Raw genomic sequence first — 18313 nt, 5'->3', positions numbered from 1 at the left:
CATTTTTCTAAGCCGCCTGAGGAACCCGTCTCGTAGATTCTGTTCATGACGCGGTTATCAGGTTCCTCTCTTTACTCATTGTGATGTACAGTAATTGCCAGTTATGAGTTAGGGCCTGGGAGTTCACAGAAGTCTTGGCCATAGTGGTTTCAGGGAAGGTGTGTGTGTGTGTGTGTGTGTGTGTGTGTGTGTGTGTGTCTGGAAGCGGGGAGGGGGGGGGGGGGGGAAGAGCCCTCAGGAGGGCCTTGCAGAAGAGGGTGGTGTTTCTTATCATATGTGTATATGTATTTATGTGTGTGTGTGTGTGTGTGTGTGTGTGTGTGTGTGTGTGTGTGTGTGTGTGGGCCACGGACAGATACGTACATCTATTATGGTCACAGTCAGTAGCAGCAAGTGTGTTATCATCCTCGTCATCACTGCTGTGCCTCAAGGCACGTATTATCGACATTTACATTTGGACTGATTAAAACTTGCCTGATCAGGACGGTACTATACCCTGGGGCATGACGGTACGACTCGTGCACGACGGTACGCCCGTGAGGTACTGTGACCTGGACTTTAAACCAGGTCAAAAACAGGACAGGACATCATACTGAAGGGTCGTACCGTCCTGGTCAAGGGTCATACCGTCGTCTCAATGGTTGTACCGTCGTGATCAAGGGTCGTACCGTCGTTGTACCGTCGTGATCAAGGGTCGTGTTGTCGTTGTACCGTCGTGATCAAGGGTCGTACCGTCGTGCTGGAAGTTCGTATCGTTGTACCATCACGCACACACACAGAATGCTACAATATCACGACCAAGTTGAACCCTCAGACATCATAAAGGTAAAATGGAAGTCTCCTCCATTACCTCGTATGATTCAGTCTACCATTTTATTTACCTCCCTCTCTCGCTTCCCCACAGCATATTCATGTATTTTCTGCTCATTTCACATCCGGGAACATTTCAGTACCATCGTCGCGAAAGTGAGTTCTGAAGTTCAGTAAAGTTCAGATGGTTATGTTTGTGTCATAGTGAAGTGAAGCGATAAACGGTTGAAAACAGACAATGAACAGAGGAATATGATAAAGAAGCCATAGTAGGACAAAAGAGAAAATGATAAGAATGCAAACAGTGTACTAACAGTGACCAGCAAAAACGAAAAAAAAGAAGAAGGAAAGAGTGAAAAAAGAAGGAAGTATTTGATGCAGTAAGAAAATTGAGAAACATCTTCCATCTTTTTCTCTTCTTCCATCGACCAGGTCGCTGACGACGCCGCCCCACTCTAAAGGTGCAGGTGCTCCTGCAGCAGCTGCGTCAGGAAGGAGTTACACAGGTACGTTATCCAGCAGGAGGGACCAGGAAGCGGCGCATCCTAGTGAGCCAGTAAAATGTAGTCTCTTGACGTGTCACTTTCACCTGTCGTGTATATATATATATATATATATATATATATATATATATATATATGCATATTTTTTTTTTTTTTTTGCTTTGTCGCTGTCTCCCGCGTTTGCGAGGTAGCGCAAGGAAACAGACGAAAGAAATGGCCCAACCCACCCCCATACACATGTATATACATACGTCCACACACGCAAATATACATACCTACACAGCTTTCCATGGTTTACCCCAGACGCTTCACATGCCCTGATTCAATCCACTGACAGCACGTCAACCCCGGTATGCCACATCGATCCAATTCACTCTATTCCTTGCCCTCCTTTCACCCTCCTGCATGTTCAGGCCCCGATCACACAAAATCTTTTTCACTCCATCTTTCCACCTCCAATTTGGTCTCCCACTTCTCGTTCCCTCCACCTCCGACACATATATCCTCTTGGTCAATCTTTCCTCACTCATTCTCTCCATGTACCCAAACCATTTCAAAACACCCTCTTCTGCTCTCTCAACCACGCTCTTTTTATTTCCACACATCTCTCTTACCCTTACATTACTTACTCGATCAAACCACCTCACACCACATATTGTCCTCAAACATCTCATTTCCAGCACATCCATCCTCCTGCGCACAACTCTATCCATAGCCCACGCCTCGCAACCATACAACATTGTTGGAACCATTATTCCTTCAAACATACCCATTTTTGCTTTCCGAGATAATGTTCTCGACTTCCACACATTCTTCAAGGCTCCCAGGATTTTCGCCCCCTCCCCCACCCTATGATCCACTTCCGCTTCCATGGTTCCATCCGCTGCCAGATCCACTCCCAGATATCTAAAACACTTTACTTCCTCCAGTTCTTCTCCATTCAAACTTACCTCCCAATTGACTTGACCCTCAACCCTACTGTACCTAATAACCTTGCTCTTATTCACATTTACTCTTAACTTTCTTCTTTCACACACTTTACCAAACTCAGTCACCAGCTTCTGCAGTTTCTCACATGAATCAGCCACCAGCGCTGTATCATCAGCGAACAAGAACTGACTCACTTCCCAAGCTCTCTCATCCACAACAGACTTCATACTTGCCCCTCTTTCCAAAAGTCTTGCATTCACCTCCCTAACAACCCCATCCATAGACAAATTAAACAACCATGGAGACATCACACACCCCTGCCGCAAACCTACATTCACTGAGAACCAATCACTTTCCTCTCTTCCTACACGTACACATGCCTTACATCCTCGATAGAAACTTTTCATTGCTTCTAACAACTTGCCTCCCACACCATATATTCTTAATACCTTCCACAGAGCATCTCTATCAATTCTATCATATGCAACAATCACCACTGGAAAGAAAAAATAAAAACGGTGAGTCCTTTCGTTTCTTACATCCTCAGAGTCAATAAACGAAAGTACTTGCTGTTTATATTTTCTCTCTCCAGTGGTGATTGTTGCATATATCTCTTCATGGTGAAGTGAAGGTTCTGCATATATATATATATATATATATATATATATATATATATATAAATATATATATATATATATATATATATATATATATATATATATATATATATATATATATATATATATATATATATATATACCCTTTATTCATTCTTTTTATTTGCTTGTATTTTTTTCGTTTTCTATTAAGTTTTTCGGATTTACTGGAAGCCTGAACGTAAGTTTTCCAATATGGCTCACTGGTGGAGAGGTTCCCACCCACCACAGAGCCTTTCTTTTTCCCTTCCACTCCAGGAATTATTGTTACGTACATGTCCTTGTTACCCTGATGGCCATGGCATCATGTGTTATCGTGTTATCTAGAGCCGTGTAAAGTGTTATCGTCCGCAGTGTTGCCTAGAGAGTTGTGTTACCACAGTACTGTGTCATGTGATATATTGTGTTGCATGGGGTATTGTATTACGTGAAGCAGTGTGTTGCATGGGGTATTGTATTACGTGAAGCAGTGTGTTGCATGGGGTATTGTATTACGTGAAGCAGTGTGTTGCATGGGGTATTGTATTACGTGAAGCAGTGTGTTGCATGGGGTATTGTAGCACTTGAAGCATTGACTGAGGATTAGCTATCCGGAGTACGGTTTTATAGAACGTTAAAGGCTTTAACAGATCAACCGGAGTAATGCTTTATCAAGCGATCGATCAACCGGAGTAATGCTTTATCAAGCGATCGATCAACCGGAATAATGCTTTATCAGGCGATCGATCAACCGAATAATGCTTTATCAGGCGATCGATCAACCGGAGTAATTCTTTATCAAGCGATCGATCAACCGGAGTAATGCTTTATCAAGGGATGAAAGTATTGACCGAAGTTTTATCCGGAACACATTTTATCGAGTACTTAAAGTGTTAAACGGAATTTGAGACCGTTCCAGCGACGACACAGAAGATCCGGAGTTATGTAATCCGAAATCTGTTAACCTTCAAATTACCGTTTGAAGTCTGATCTCTGAGTATTACTTTCAAACACATTGTCTTCACTGTGGCACCTGAAGTGGTGCCAATGAGAGTATTACGCTGCATGAATTATTTTGATTTAAAGTAATTGTGATGTGTGGAATGTTTTCATTCAAAGTCTTGTGCTGTGTGGATTACTTTCATTCAGTGTACTGTGCTGTGTGGATTATTTTCGTTCAAAGTCTTGTGCTGTATTGTGTTGTATTGTGTTGTGTGGAATATTTTCGTTCAAAGTATTATGCTGTATGGATTATTTTAATTTAGATTATTGTGTTGGGTAAATTATTTTTCCATTTAAATATCTTGCTGTTTGAATGATCTTTTATTCAAAGTATTGTGCCGTATGAATTAATGTCATTCAAAATATTTTGCTATATGGATTATTGTTATTCAAAGCATTGTGTTGTGTGGATTATTTTTCGAAGTATTGTGTTGTGTGGATTATTTGTTCAAAGTAATGTGTTGCGTGGATTATTTGTTCAAAGTAATGTGTTGTGTGGATTATTTGTTCAAAGTATTGTGTGTGTGGATTATTTTTCGAAGTATTGTGTTGTGTGGATTATTTGTTCAAAGTATTGTGTTGTGTGGATTATTTGTTCAAAGTAATGTGTTGTGTGGATTATTTTCCTATGAATATATTCTATTTGAGTTATTTCTATTCAAAGTAGCATGCCGTGTTGGACATTGTCATGCAAATGTGTGGATGAGGATTTAGAAGAGGATGAACGCATGGCGTCATAATGTGTGGATGAAGATTTAGAAGAGGATGAACACATGGCGTCATAATGTGTGGATGAAGATTTAGAAGAGGATGAACGCATGGAGTCATAATGTGTGGATGATGATTTAGAAGAGGATGAACACATGGCGTCATAATGTGTGGATGAAGATTTAGAAGAGGATGAACGCATGGCGTCATAATGTGTGAATGAAGATTTGGAAGAGGATGAACGCATGGCGTCATAATGTGTGGATGAAGATTTAGAAGAGGATGAACGCATGGCGTCATAATGTGTGGATGAAGATTTAGAAGAGGATGAACGCATGGCGTCATAATGTGTGGATGAAGATTTAGAAGAGGATGAACGCATGGCGTCATAATGTGTGGATGAAGATTTGGAAGAGGATGAACGCATGGCGTCATAATGTGTGAATGAAGATTTGGAAGAGGATGAACACATGAGATATATTGTGAAGATGAGGAGGAAAGATGTGCGATGTGATGTGAAGGAGGAGATGATACATATTTATTAATATCGACTTATCCAAGGGTTAAAGAATTAAGGTATGATATGGTAAATAATGTTATGTCAATAAAGATTGTTGATACTTTTGAAATATGGGGGAAAAAGTAGTGTAGTTATGTAACATGTTACGATGTGGTTATATGTACTAAGCGGTACTACTGTAAGTACTACCTCCTGGTAATGAGGACGGGTTACCCTTTACTACCCCTTGGTAGTGAGGATGGGTTACCCCTTTCTCTTGAGAGGAGAATTTATGTGACTGAATGGATCGAAATGCAGTCTGGATGGTTGTAAGGTTGGTCACAGTGATTAATCAAAGAATTGCGTCATAAGGATTAAAAGATATTCGGAGTATTGTGCTATATGGACTCATTGTTATTCAACATGTTCTTCTGTGTGTGTATATATATATATATATATATATATATATATATATATATATATATATATATATATATATATATATATATATATATATATGGTGTGGGAGGCAAGTTGTTAGAAGCAGTGAAAAGTTTTTATCGAGGATGTAAGGCATGTGTACGTGTAGGAAGAGAGGAAAGTGATTGGTTCTCAGTGAATGTTGGTTTGCGGCAGGGGTGTGTGATGTCTCCATGGTTGTTTGATTTGTTTATGGATGGGGTTGTTAGGGAGGTAAATGCAAGAGTTTTGGAAAGAGGGGCAAGTATGAAGTCTATTGGGGATGAGAGAGCTTGGGAAGTGAGTCAGTTGTTGTTCGCTGATGATACAGCGCTGGTGGCTGATTCATGTGAGAAACTGCAGAAGCTGGTGACTGAGTTTGGTAAAGTGTGTGAAAGAAGAAAGTTAAGAGTAAATGCGAATAAGAGCAAGGTTATTAGGTACAGTAGGGTTGAGGGTCAAGTCAATTGGGAGGTAAGTTTGAATGAGAAAAACTGGAGGAAGTAAAGTGTTTTAGATATCTGGGAGTGGATCTGGTAGCGATGGAACCATGGAAGCGGAAGTGGATCATAGGGTGGGGGAGGGGGCGAAAATCCTGGGAGCCTTGAAGGAATGTGTGGAAGTCGAGAACATTATCTCGGAAAGCAAAAATGGGTATGTTTGAAGGAATAATGGTTCCAACAATGTTGTATGGTTGCGAGGCGTGGGCTATGGATAGAGTTGTGCGCAGGAGAATGGATGTGCTGGAAATGAGATGTTTGAGGACAATGTGTGGTGTGAGGTGGTTTGATCGAGTAAGTAACGTAAGGGTAAGAGAGATGTGTGGAAATAAAAAGAGCGTGGTTAAGAGAGCAGGAGAGGGTGTTTTGAAATGGTTTGGGCACATGGAGAGAATGAGTGAGGAAAGATTGACCAAGAGGATATATGTGTCGGAGGTGGAGGGAACGAGAAGTGGGAGACCAAATTGGAGGTGGAAAGATGGAGTGAAAAAGATTTTGTGTGATCGGGGCCTGAACACGCAGGAGGGTGAAAGGAGAGCAAGGAACAGAGTGAATTGGATCGATGTGGTATACCGGGGTTGACGTGCTGTCAGTGGATTGAATCAGGGCATGTGAAGCGTCTGGGGTAAACCATGGAAAGCTGTGTAGGTATGTATATTTGCGTGTGTGGACGTATGTATATACATGTGTATGGAGGTGGGTTGGGCCATTTCTTTCGTCTGTTTTCTTGCGCTACCTCGCAAACGCGGGAGACAGCGACAAAGCAAAAAAAAAAAAAAAAAAAAATATATATATATATATATATATATATATAGATATATATATATATATATATATATATATATATATATATATATATATATATATATATATATATATATATGATTCAATGTTATTCATAGTATTGTTCTATCTGGATTACTGTTATTCAAATCATTGTTCTATATGGATTATCATCATCCAAATAACTTCTGGTATATGGATTAATGTTTTTCAGAATATCGTGTCTTATGGAGTAACGTAATTAAGACTGGACCGTATGGTTTACGGCTGAGATGAATTGCGAAGGAGAGAAAAGATGTATAACTTGTTCTGGTCATGGAAAATGATATACCTGAGCCTTGCATTCAGTATTATACCGGGTATATAACGAGTACTGCTCGTAGAGTCACGGAAAACGTCGAAGAAGTTAGAATTTGAAGACAAATAATGTTGATAAGTTATATGGTGATTACATACACTAACTCATTTAAAACTTGTATGTATCTTATAGAACTGTGAATACAGAGGGGGGGGGGGGGTCCCTTTTCTTTTGAACGTAACAATTTTGAGTTTGAAAATGAATTGAACTGCTGTATAGATTATAGAGTATTGTGTTATATTGATCAATGTTGTTCAAGGTATTGTGCTGTACAGATCATTGTTATTCAAAATATTGTGCTATATTGGTCAGTGCTATTCAGAGTATTGCGCTATACTGGTCAGCTATACGGATCATTGTTATTCAACATACTGTGCTATATTGGTCAGCGTTATTCAAAGTATTGTGCAATACGTATTATTGTTATTCAAAGTATTCCAGTCGCTTATTCAAAGTATCTTTATTTAGTTATGGATTAGCCGTAATCAAAATATTGTGCTTTGATAATCTCTTTTATTCAAAGTATTTGGATATATGAATTAGTATAATTTCAAGTAGAGTAATGTGGCATATGAATCATGGTTATTTAGTCGTAGCACTAAGCAGTTAGGATCAGTATTATTCAAAGTATTGTTATATAAATTGGCGTTATTCAAAGTATTATGCTTTTATGCATTATTACTATTCCAAGTATTGTGCCACATAGGTTCCTTTCATTTTCGCTATAATGACCGACATGTTACGAGCAAAATATGCTCCAATTATTGCCTTTTAGGATGAAAAGAAAATACGGTATGAAAAAAAAGAATGAGATTGTAGTGAGAGCTGTTCAGGTGTCTGTAGACCTGACTGGTAAGGGCGGAAAGGTTATAGGAAGAGGGAAGACGAAAGGAGGAAGGACATTCCATAGCTTCGCTGTTCGTAGGAAGGAGGAGGAGGAATCATAACGGTCAATCCTCGTGTGGTCAGTCTCACGACAGGCACTGTGGGAAGCAGCAGCCAAACGCCTGCCATAGATCATAGTGTTAGTGGCAGGGAAGGGCGCAAATAGTTCACAAGAGCAGTGGCAAAGCAGGGAGAGGACAATACCATAGTGGCGGACAGAAGGGGATGGTTGGAGAGATGGTGTATGGAAATTCAATGAGACAAGAGGCTCTAGATTGAACTCTGGCTAAGAGAGAGGTGGAGGAAGAGCCACCTCAGATATGCGAACAGTATTCCATACTGGGGCGACAAGAACCTCTGTAGATATGAGGGAGCTTCTAACCAGATGATTACGGCACCTGTAAAACACACGTAACCTTGGGGAAGCAGCCTTTGTGATGCATTGTGCTATATGGATCATCATTATTCCAAAGTTTGTGCTGTATGGATTGCTGTCATTCAGAACATTGTGCTACATGAACTGCTGTAATTCAGATATTGTATTCCGTGTTGTGTTGTTTCACCGCATTATTGTCTTGTGCGAAACCTTACTCTTGGAGTAACGTCTCAGAAATAGTGTTTAATCCAGAGTTTTGAACGATAATGAATGATACATTCTTTCATCGGGAATATCTGTGTCCTTTAAACCTGAATATTTTTCCAAGCTTCGTGTTAGCCAGTGTCATCCGGAATGTTGCTTTTGCAACGGATTAGACCAGGAAAACATCTCTGATTGCAGTATTGTAGGATGGCTTCCATCTGCTGCTTGAGCCAGTGGACGAGGTTGAGCCTCCCCTGGTCCAGGTCCAGGTGGCTGGAAGTAAAGCCATGAATACGTTCTTGATTGCTGGCTGGAAGAACGGGTTCCAGGAGGCTTTGGGAAGGGTTCCTTTTGGAAGGCTCCTGGGAATGTTGACTGGAGGGACGAGTTCTGAGAGTTGAGGGCTCTGAGATGGGTTCCATGGAGGACTTCTGGAAGTGAACACGAGGTTAGGTTATCTTGATCTTCTGGATGTGATGAACTGATATGCTGGCCTGCAAGGTATGTTGACCTCCTGAGTATGTTGATGTTCTGGGTATGTTGACCTGCTGTGTATGTTGATGTCCTGGGTACGTTGACCTGCTGAGTATGTTGATGTTCTGGGTATGCTGACCTTGCTGAGTATGTTGATGTCCTGGGTATGTTGACCTGCTGAGTATGTTGATGTCCTGGGTATGTTGACCTGCTGAGTATGTTGATGTCCTGGGTACGTTGACCTGCTGAGTATGTTGATGTCTTGGGTATGTTGACCTGCTGAGAGTATGGACCTTCTGAACATTTTGATGTTCTGGATATGTTGACTTGGTGAATATGTGCACTTGCTTGGGAAGGAGAGAGAGAGAGAGAGAGAGAGAGAGAGAGAGAGAGAGAGAGAGGTGGTGGGCTCTTGATGGATCCGTAAAGCTGTGAAAGGCGTCTCACTCATCCTGCCTTGAACTCTGAGGATCGACGGCCAGACCTTCGCCACTGTGAAAGTTAAGAACATTACACTGTCAGGCAGTTTCAGTACATGTCAGTGCAAAGTTTGATTAAAGGCTGCAAATTAGGGTACGCGGAGGTCAATTTGGTTGTCTGATGAAGCTTACTTTCAGTGAAGTCAATGTAAACCCTGGATTTCAAAAGGATTGTACTGCAAAAAATCAAGTTTAGCTTTGAAGGGTTTTATTTTGCAAGTGGGAACGCCAGGATATGCGCACAGGTACCTTCCTTTATCTTGTTTTTGTCTGTCTATCTCTTTGTTTATCTATTTATCATTTATCTATATCAGTCTATTTGTTTATGTATCCATCTATCTGTATATTTGTCTACAGCTTTTATTTAAGCGTTCCAAGCAAGATAAGGAAGACACAGCCATCCCGAGGCTCTGTTTGTGTACACTCCAGCATGTCTGAGTGCCGGTAACACAGCAGCCACGGCTGAAAATCTGAACTGAATGAGCCGCACATTGTAGTCAGGATGTGGGCCAGGCGAAAACATTGCCACTCCCTTGTGTTATAAGATGCGAAAGTATACGATGAAAGGTGAAATATTGTCTTATTGGTATGGTATCCTGTACATGAAGAAGATTTGAGCAGATTATGGATAAGAATGAGAAAAGAATATTACCTTCTGCTCAGAGCTTTACAGTGAAGCAGATCCTTGATAGGTGCCGCACATTGAACATAGTCAAGGAGTAAAGAATGATGAGGTTGTAAACCACACCAGCGTCATCTACAGACCTGCATTCCAGATGGTGCGTTAATCAAAGCACTTAAGCACCTGATGGTCGACTGTGGAGGGGAACTAGGGCAAGTGTGGCAGCCAGGAGGCGCCCAGGCTCTGTCCCAGGCCAGTATGCAGAGGGGGCTCTTGCCTCGCCCATGTGTATACATCCCCGCTACTGAGCCAGTCTGTCCCACGCACGGACAGCATTACAGCCGTAAAGACTGGTATATTGCAACTATCAACTGAAAGAAAAAGAATAGAGACTTTAAGGAACACTTGAACATCTTATGAACCAGATGTGGGTACGCGAGATGAGTAGTGATGACGGGCAGGGCCTGGTAATTGCTTGCTGGCCCTGGTGCGTAAATCCGCGCTGTCCTGAGGGGAAGTCCAGGCACATCAATACATGAGGAAGGTGCGTGTTAAGGAATAGAAATTGCAGAGGGAAAATGAGTAGGTTGAGCGGCGTGATGGGGGAGTGCGATTTGTGGGTAACGGTGCTGGGCCGTAAGTCGAGGCCCCCACACCGTCTGTGTGCTGCACTCTCCCCTCCCACAATATTGTCACCCCCACAAGATTTATTGTCTCCTTTCAGAGCTCGTATTGAAGGGCAAACTCTTCTTTTATGGTTTGTGATGTAATGTACTTTTAGAATGAGTTACTGTGGGGGTGGAGAGTAGGGCAGGGAGGCGTCGGCTGTGTCTGGAGGGCATCGTTGGCCAGGGTCCATCTGCTCCAGTGTCCAGCCCATTTGCCTGTCGCCGCTGGTCGATACTGTAAACATCAAGTCCTCAGTCCGGCTACTGGGATGCTGTGTCTGGCTGGCCTTTATTTACTGAGGTATCTAGCTGAGGGGGACTGCAACGCTCAGTCGCTTCAGTGGCTGAGTTGTGTGTTGGGGAAGGGATGTGTTCTGATGCCGAGGGTGTAGAGGTGAGTGAGTTAATAACCAGTGTGTCGTGTGGGCAAGTGTTGCCATCTTCTGGGACACACACACTCACACACACACACACACACACACACACACACGGACTTGGCCCATGTATGTTTTTTTGTGCGTGTGTGTGTGTGTGTGTGTGTGTGTGACGGGGAGAGAGTTTTACATTCGTGTTGCTCCGTCTCTTAACCTTCTACAGAGTGAAGCGAGTCACAATACAGTTCTAAAGTGATCTTTATTTCTTCTTAAACATGCACATTCATACACAGTTGGAACTGTTTAACCTTGTGAGATGATTGTTATTGATTAAAACTTTTATACTAACTATTTTGTGTATTTTTTCATTTACATAATTCTTATGCAGATTTATGTCTGTAATTTTGGCACTGTGTACCGACTTCTTCCCCTTACTGTATATACAGAATGTCTTAGCTTTATATATTATACACACACAAATACACATGGCTTAGCTGATGTATATGTACTTACATAAATGATGTGCGGGTACATACATATGTGTATCGTCATTTAAAAAAGTCTCCATGTTTTTTGAAACATTTACGTCAACCAAGCAGCAATACTCGTTCTTTTTCTCGCACTGTATGTCCATCCTCACTAGGTTTAGACATGCGTAGCATTCCGGGATCAGGAACCAGTTAACTGATTAAGTCTGGTAAACATAAGTACAATTGATTCCCAAATACCTTAGGCATGAGTCATTCATTTCCAGATTTTAGATTTCAAAACACTGCAGTTCATAGTATACATGTTGGTCATAACCACTTCCCCTCACACTCTGCTAGACACTCCACATCATGGACATCACAGAATCTCCTTCCCAAAAGTTAAGAGTTTAGCAGACTTGCCAGGATTGCTTTTCTGATACGCAGCTGTTCCACGAGGAGTACTTCTCATACATCTGGTGTGGCTTCTCCTTCATGTCTCTCACTCTTGGCCACAGTGGAATGAAAAGTCTTCTTCTTTATCAGCTTATCTGTTCTCACCTCTCTCCACCCACTTCTTTCCTTCTAGCGTGATGTTGCTGCCTTCTCTCTGTTCTGCAGATATTACTTTGCCCATTACTCTCGTCAACCTTTAGCGTGTGTCTCAATCACTATATCTTGGACTCATGGAATGCAACGGACAAGTTTCTCATAGTTCCTGTGTAGCGACTAGACATACGAAGATACACCGTTATGCTTCTTTCTTTCCTCACACAGAACTAAGGAGATTTTCTCTTCCTTATGTCTTTTAATCGTCCTATAAATCCTCCTGCTTTAAGAGAGAGGTTTGCAAGTCCAAAGGAGCTCCAATACTTTTCATTTACATTCTTTATTTCATCTTTCAACGGAGATAACCACAGATATAGTATCATGTTCTCTTATAAAACCCCAACATCCCCTTTTTATGGGGCGCCTCATAGCTTCAAGGCTGTACTCCTTTGGTGTTGAAAGTTTCTCTTCATACTACCTCGCCTGAAGATGACTTTTCATTCGTAGGGAAACCCCGAGCAGGCGGAGTCCGGTAACGCCTATTCAGATTTCAGATTTCAATGGTTTGTTCTCGAGAGAATAGGGACCCAGTCCACGATAGTGTGGGGCGACTACATTACAATGTATACCACAAGTAACTAGCGACATTCTTGTAGGCATTAATTAACAATGTTCCAGACACGTTTTCTCCAGACGTTTAAAGCTTCATAAACGCATTTTACAGACCTGGCAGCTTTATTGATCATACCATATCTTCTCAGTCTAAACCCAGATAGTATGTTGTTATACTACACTTGAATATAATACTTAGATTATCAATTTTCTTGTTTTTTTTTTCATAAAACACGTTTTACAACTTTTCTTTATCTTCATCAGATCTCTCTCTCTCTCTCTCTCTCTCTCTCTCTCTCTCTCTCTCTCTCTCTCTCTCTCTCTCTCTCTCTCTCTCTCTCTCTCTCTCTCTCTCTCTCTCTCTCTCAAAATGAAGACCGTAGCGTCATCCATTCACTCATTACGTGGAGAAAGATTATGATCCTTGTTACGTACCTCTGTCGAAAATGGTTTGTTTTCGAAAGTCTCGCTTTCCTGGCGGTCCTTCGAGTTTCCCCCGGGTCATTGTGCACTGTGTCCTCCGTCATGTTGCGTATGGTGATAACTGGGGTAGTTATGTGGCAGTCAGTGCGGTGAGGCTGGGTGCTCGGCCCTTACCAGGCACTGTGGCAATGCTCCCTCCCGACTCCCTCAGCCCACACAGAGGGAAGCTTTGGGCCGCTATTGAAAATCCATCTTTCATCCCGTGGTTATTATTGGGTCAGAAGGCAGGCCCCCAGGGGAGCATATGATTGCCGTAGTAAGGTACTGGTCTGGCCCGGTCAATACTGGTGAGGTTGCTTGAGGTTATTACCAACTACTGGCGAGGTTATTATCGTTGCCGCTCGTGAGGTTTATTATTAACTAGTGAGGGTTATCACCACTAGTGAGGTTATCAATAACACTGGTGAGGTTATCACTAACACTGGTAAAGTTATCACTAACACTGGTAAGGTTATCACTAACACTGGTAAGGTTATCACTAACACTGGTGAGGTTGTCACTAACACTGGTGAGGTTATCACTAACATTGGTGAGGTTATCACTAACACTGGTAAGGTTATCACTAACACTGGTGAGGTTATCACTAACACTGGTGAGGATATCACTAACATTGGTGAGGTTATCACTAACACTGGTGAGGTTATCACTAACACCGGTAAGGGCTATCACTAGCACTGGTGAGGTTATCACTAACACTGGTAAGGGTTATCACTAACACTGGTGAGGGTTATCACAAACACTGGTGAGGGTTATCACTAACACCAGTGAGGGTTATCACTAACACTGGTGAGGGTTATCACTAACACTGGTGAGGGTTATCACTAACACTGGTGAGGGTTGTCACTAACACTGGTGAGGGTTATCACTAACACCAGTGAGGGTTATCACTAACACTGGTGAGGGTTATCACTAACACTGGTGAGGGTTATCACTAACACTGGTGAGGGTTATCACTAACACTGGTGAGGGTTATCACTAACACTGGTGAGGGTTATCACAAACACTGGTGAGGTTATCACTAACACTGGTGAGGGTTATCACTAACACTGGTGAGGGTTATCACTAACACTGGTGAGGGTTATCACTAACACTGGTGAGGGTTATCACTAACACTGGTGAGGGTTATCACTAACACCAGTGAGGGTTATCACTAACACTGGTGAGGGTTATCACTAACACTGGTGAGGGTTATCACAAACACTGGTGAGGGTTATCACTAACACCAGTGAGGGTTATCACAAACACTGGTGAGGGTTATCACTAACACTGGTAAGGGTTATCACTAACACTGGTGAGGTTATCACTAACACTGGTGAGGGTTATCACTAACACTGGTAAGGGTTATCACTAACACTGGTAAGGTTATCACCAACACTGGTGAGGGTTATCACTAACACTGGTGAGGGTTATCACTAACACTGGTGAGGGTTATCACTAACACTGGTAAGGGTTATCACTAACACTGGTAAGGTTATCACCAACACTGGTGAGGTTATCACTAACACTGGTGAGGGTTATCACTAACACTGGTGAGGGTTATCACTAACACTGGTGAGGGTTATCACTAACACTGGTGAGGGTTATCACTAACACCAGTGAGGGTTATCACTAACACTGGTGAGGGTTATCACTAACACTGGTGAGGGTTATCACTAACACTGGTGAGGGTTATCACTAACACTGGTGAGGGTTATCACTAACACTGGTGAGGGTTTTCACTAACACTGGTAAGGGTTATCACTAACACTGGTAAGGGTTATCACTAACACTGGTGAGGGTTATCACTAACACTGGTGAGGGTTATCACTAACACTGGTGAGGGTTATCACTAACACTGGTGAGGGTTATCACTAACACTGGTAAGGGTTATCACTAACACTGGTGAGGGTTATCAACACTGGTAAGGGTTATCACTAACACTGGTAAGGGTTATCACTAACACTGGTGAAGGTTATCGCTAACACTGGTGAGGTTATCACTAAGACTGGTGAGGGTTATCACTAACACTGGTGAGGTTATCACTAACACTGGTGAGGGTTATCACTAACACTGGTGAGGTTATCACTAACACTGGTGAGGGTTATCACTAACACTGGTGAGGGTTATCACTAACACTGGTGAGGGTTATCACTAACACTGGTGAAGGTTATCGCTAACACTGGTGAGGTTATCACTAACACTGGTGAGGGTTATCACTAACACTGGTGAGCTTATCACTAACACTGGTGAGGGTTATCGCTAACACTGGTGAGGGTTATCACTAGCACTAGTGAGGGTTATCACTAACACCGGTGAGGGTTATCACTAACACTGGTGAGGGTTATACTGCTGGTGATGTGATCATTACTGCTGGTAATTTTATCATTTCTGATGATGAAGTTATCATCATTGCTGAGGTTATCGCCACTAACAATAAGGGTCATCACAACTGGTGAAGTTATAATTTCTGCTCTCGAGGTTGTTATCATCCAGTTATCGGGCCTTCAGTACAGGTCAGTCATCTTGTGTCTCACTCTACAACCAGGTCAGCGTGTACGTTACCCCACCACCTGTTATCACAGTGTGATCGTTTTGTTATCATTTTGATTGGAAGTCGATGGCATCTGTGAGGTGTGTCATCCCAGTGAGGAGGAGGAGGTGGAGGAGTCGGGGGCTGAGACTCCCCCACACTAGCGGTTTATGCTGGGTTGGAGTTAGCTCTGTCCTGGATTCTGATCTCTTAGGACTGCTGGGCTACGAATGGACAGCTACGTCCCATGCAATGCTCTGTTATATCTTAGCTGCACCATGTGATGCTCTGTTATATCTTAGCTGTAGCATGTAATGCTTTGCTATAGTTTAACTGTACCTTACAACTGCCAGTAATATCCTAGCTTCTGAAGTACAGGGAGGCCAGATATCGCTTGCTCTGGGTTTTTCTCTCATAAATGTACATCTAAGTCTCCCATTCATGATTCACAGTTATCGGGAAACAGCCAAAGAAAATGTTCTCTCACTCTTTCTTTTCATTCTGTCGTATGTCAAAGGCTTCTGTCACGGATTTCCATCCCTTACTGAAAGGAAAAGGGAATAAAGGAAAAGAATAATTTAGAAGTTGTTGAAGAGGTGGAAAACTCGCTTCTCTGGAATAGATAGATCCAGATTCTTAGAAACATGAGAAGGTGAAGAGCTCCCAAGCTTTGGCGGTGTTGGGAAAGAAAAAGATATCGCAACGGCTCATCCTTGAGTCGCTGTCAACCACATAGTTCTCGCGTGACGCAGCGGAGTGCTGTGTGGGGTAAGTGACGAAGATACACAAGCAGCCAGCTCTCGGTGAAAGGATGCCGAAGTATTATCTGTAGAAGAAGGAAAATCAGCCAGCATTGCGGCGTGGGGCAAGTGGCTCACGTGGGAGGGCTGGCAAGTCGTATTGCTTTAGACTTGTTGCCGTCAAGTTATCATGAAAAGCCTCGTCAGAATTAAGAGCAGTACTCCATATAAGGACGAATTACGTCTCAGTATAATTGGAGTTAACTGCTTAGAAATGTCGGCTATCTTAGATTTACGCAAATGAAGGAGAGATTGTGAGTGCTTCCACCGATGAAATCGGTTTATATTGCCTGGAAGTAGTTCCAGCATTAGTAACCATTTGTCGACGGTGTGGGAGGTTGAGAACCTGCCTGAGTGAGCAGTAAGGCAAGTCAGGGCCCCCGGCCGCTGGGTGGCCAAGGTTGCAGGGTTCACATCGTAACAAAGTACTTGAATCCGGGACTTGCAAAACCAAGGACAAGAATAGAATAACCTTAGATACGAGTACGTCAGTGTCAATGATGCAAGTACCTTCGTGTCACTGAACTGAGCACGTCACTGTCAGTGAAGGGAATATGTCACTGTCAAGGGAGTGACTACGTCAGTGTCAATGAAGGGAGTACGTCAGTGTCAATGAAGGGAGCACGTCAGTGTCAATGAAAGGAGTACGTTAGTGTCAATGAAGGGAGTACGTTAGTGTCAATGAAGGGAGTCCGTTAGGGTCAATGAAGGGAGAACGTTAGTGTCAATGAAGGGAGTACGTTGGTGTCAATGAAGGGAGTCCGTTAGGGTCAATGAAGGGAGAACGTTAGTGTCAATGAAGGGAGTACGTTATTGTCAATGAAGGGAGTACGTCAGTGTCCATGGAGTACGTTAGTGTCAATGAAGGGAGTACGTCAGTGTCAATGAAGGGAGTACGTTAGTGTCAATGAAGGGAGTGCGTTAGTGACAGTGAAGGGAGTACGTCACTGTCAATGAAGGGAATGCGTTAGTGTCAATGAAGGGAATGCGTTAGTGACACTGAAGGGAGTACGTCAGTGTCAATGAAGGGAGTACGTTAGTGTCAATGAAGGGAGTGCGTTAGTGACAGTGAAGGGAGTACGTCACTGTCAATGAAGGGAATGCGTTAGTGTCAATGAGGGGAATACGTTAGTGACACTGAAGGGAGTACGTTAGTGTCAATGAAGGGAGTGCGTTAGTTTCAATGGAGGGAGTACGTCAGTGACAGTGACGGGAGTACGTCAGTGTCAATGAAGGGAGTGCGTTAGTGTCAATGAAGGGAGTACGTTAGTGCCAATGAAGGGAGTACGCCAGTGTCAATGAAGGGAGAGCGTTAATGTCAATGAAGGGAGTGCGTTAGTTTCAATGAAGGGAGTACGTCAGTGCCAATGAAGGGAGTGCGTTAGTGTCAATGAAGGGAGTACGTTAGTGACAGTGAAGGGAGTACGTTAGTGACAGTGAAGGGAGTACGTCATTGACAATAAAGTAGTTTATAAAGTACTTAACACCTGAGGCTTGAGGGCCTTCAACCATTTGCTGTATCGTGATCCTGGTTCTCATGTAGATGAGTTTAACTTTGATATAACGTACTTAACTGGCGGCACAGGGAGTCAAGTATATGGTGATGACACCTGCCTGACTGTCT

General features: G+C 42.7%; 1 protein-coding gene across 2 annotated transcripts in view; it reads left to right on the top strand.

Moving 5' to 3' along the window:
• Positions 1-18313, top strand: part of Vang (Strabismus domain-containing protein Vang) — a 679794-nt gene that overhangs the window by 144392 nt on the left and 517089 nt on the right. Inside the window, exon 2 of one of the 2 annotated variants that reach the window (XM_071659774.1) lies at positions 905-1316. The exons of the other annotated variant lie outside the window; for it this stretch is intronic. The gene's annotated coding sequence lies outside the window, so the exon portion shown is untranslated. The remainder of the gene's footprint in view (positions 1-904; positions 1317-18313) is intronic. 2 annotated transcript variants of the gene reach the window in all.

The sequence above is a fragment of the Panulirus ornatus genome, chromosome 68, assembly GCF_036320965.1.
Source record: "Panulirus ornatus isolate Po-2019 chromosome 68, ASM3632096v1, whole genome shotgun sequence".
NCBI lineage: Eukaryota > Metazoa > Arthropoda > Malacostraca > Decapoda > Palinuridae > Panulirus > Panulirus ornatus.
The sequence above is the reverse complement of the archived record's forward strand: the minus strand, read 5'-3'. Positions and strand labels throughout refer to the sequence as shown.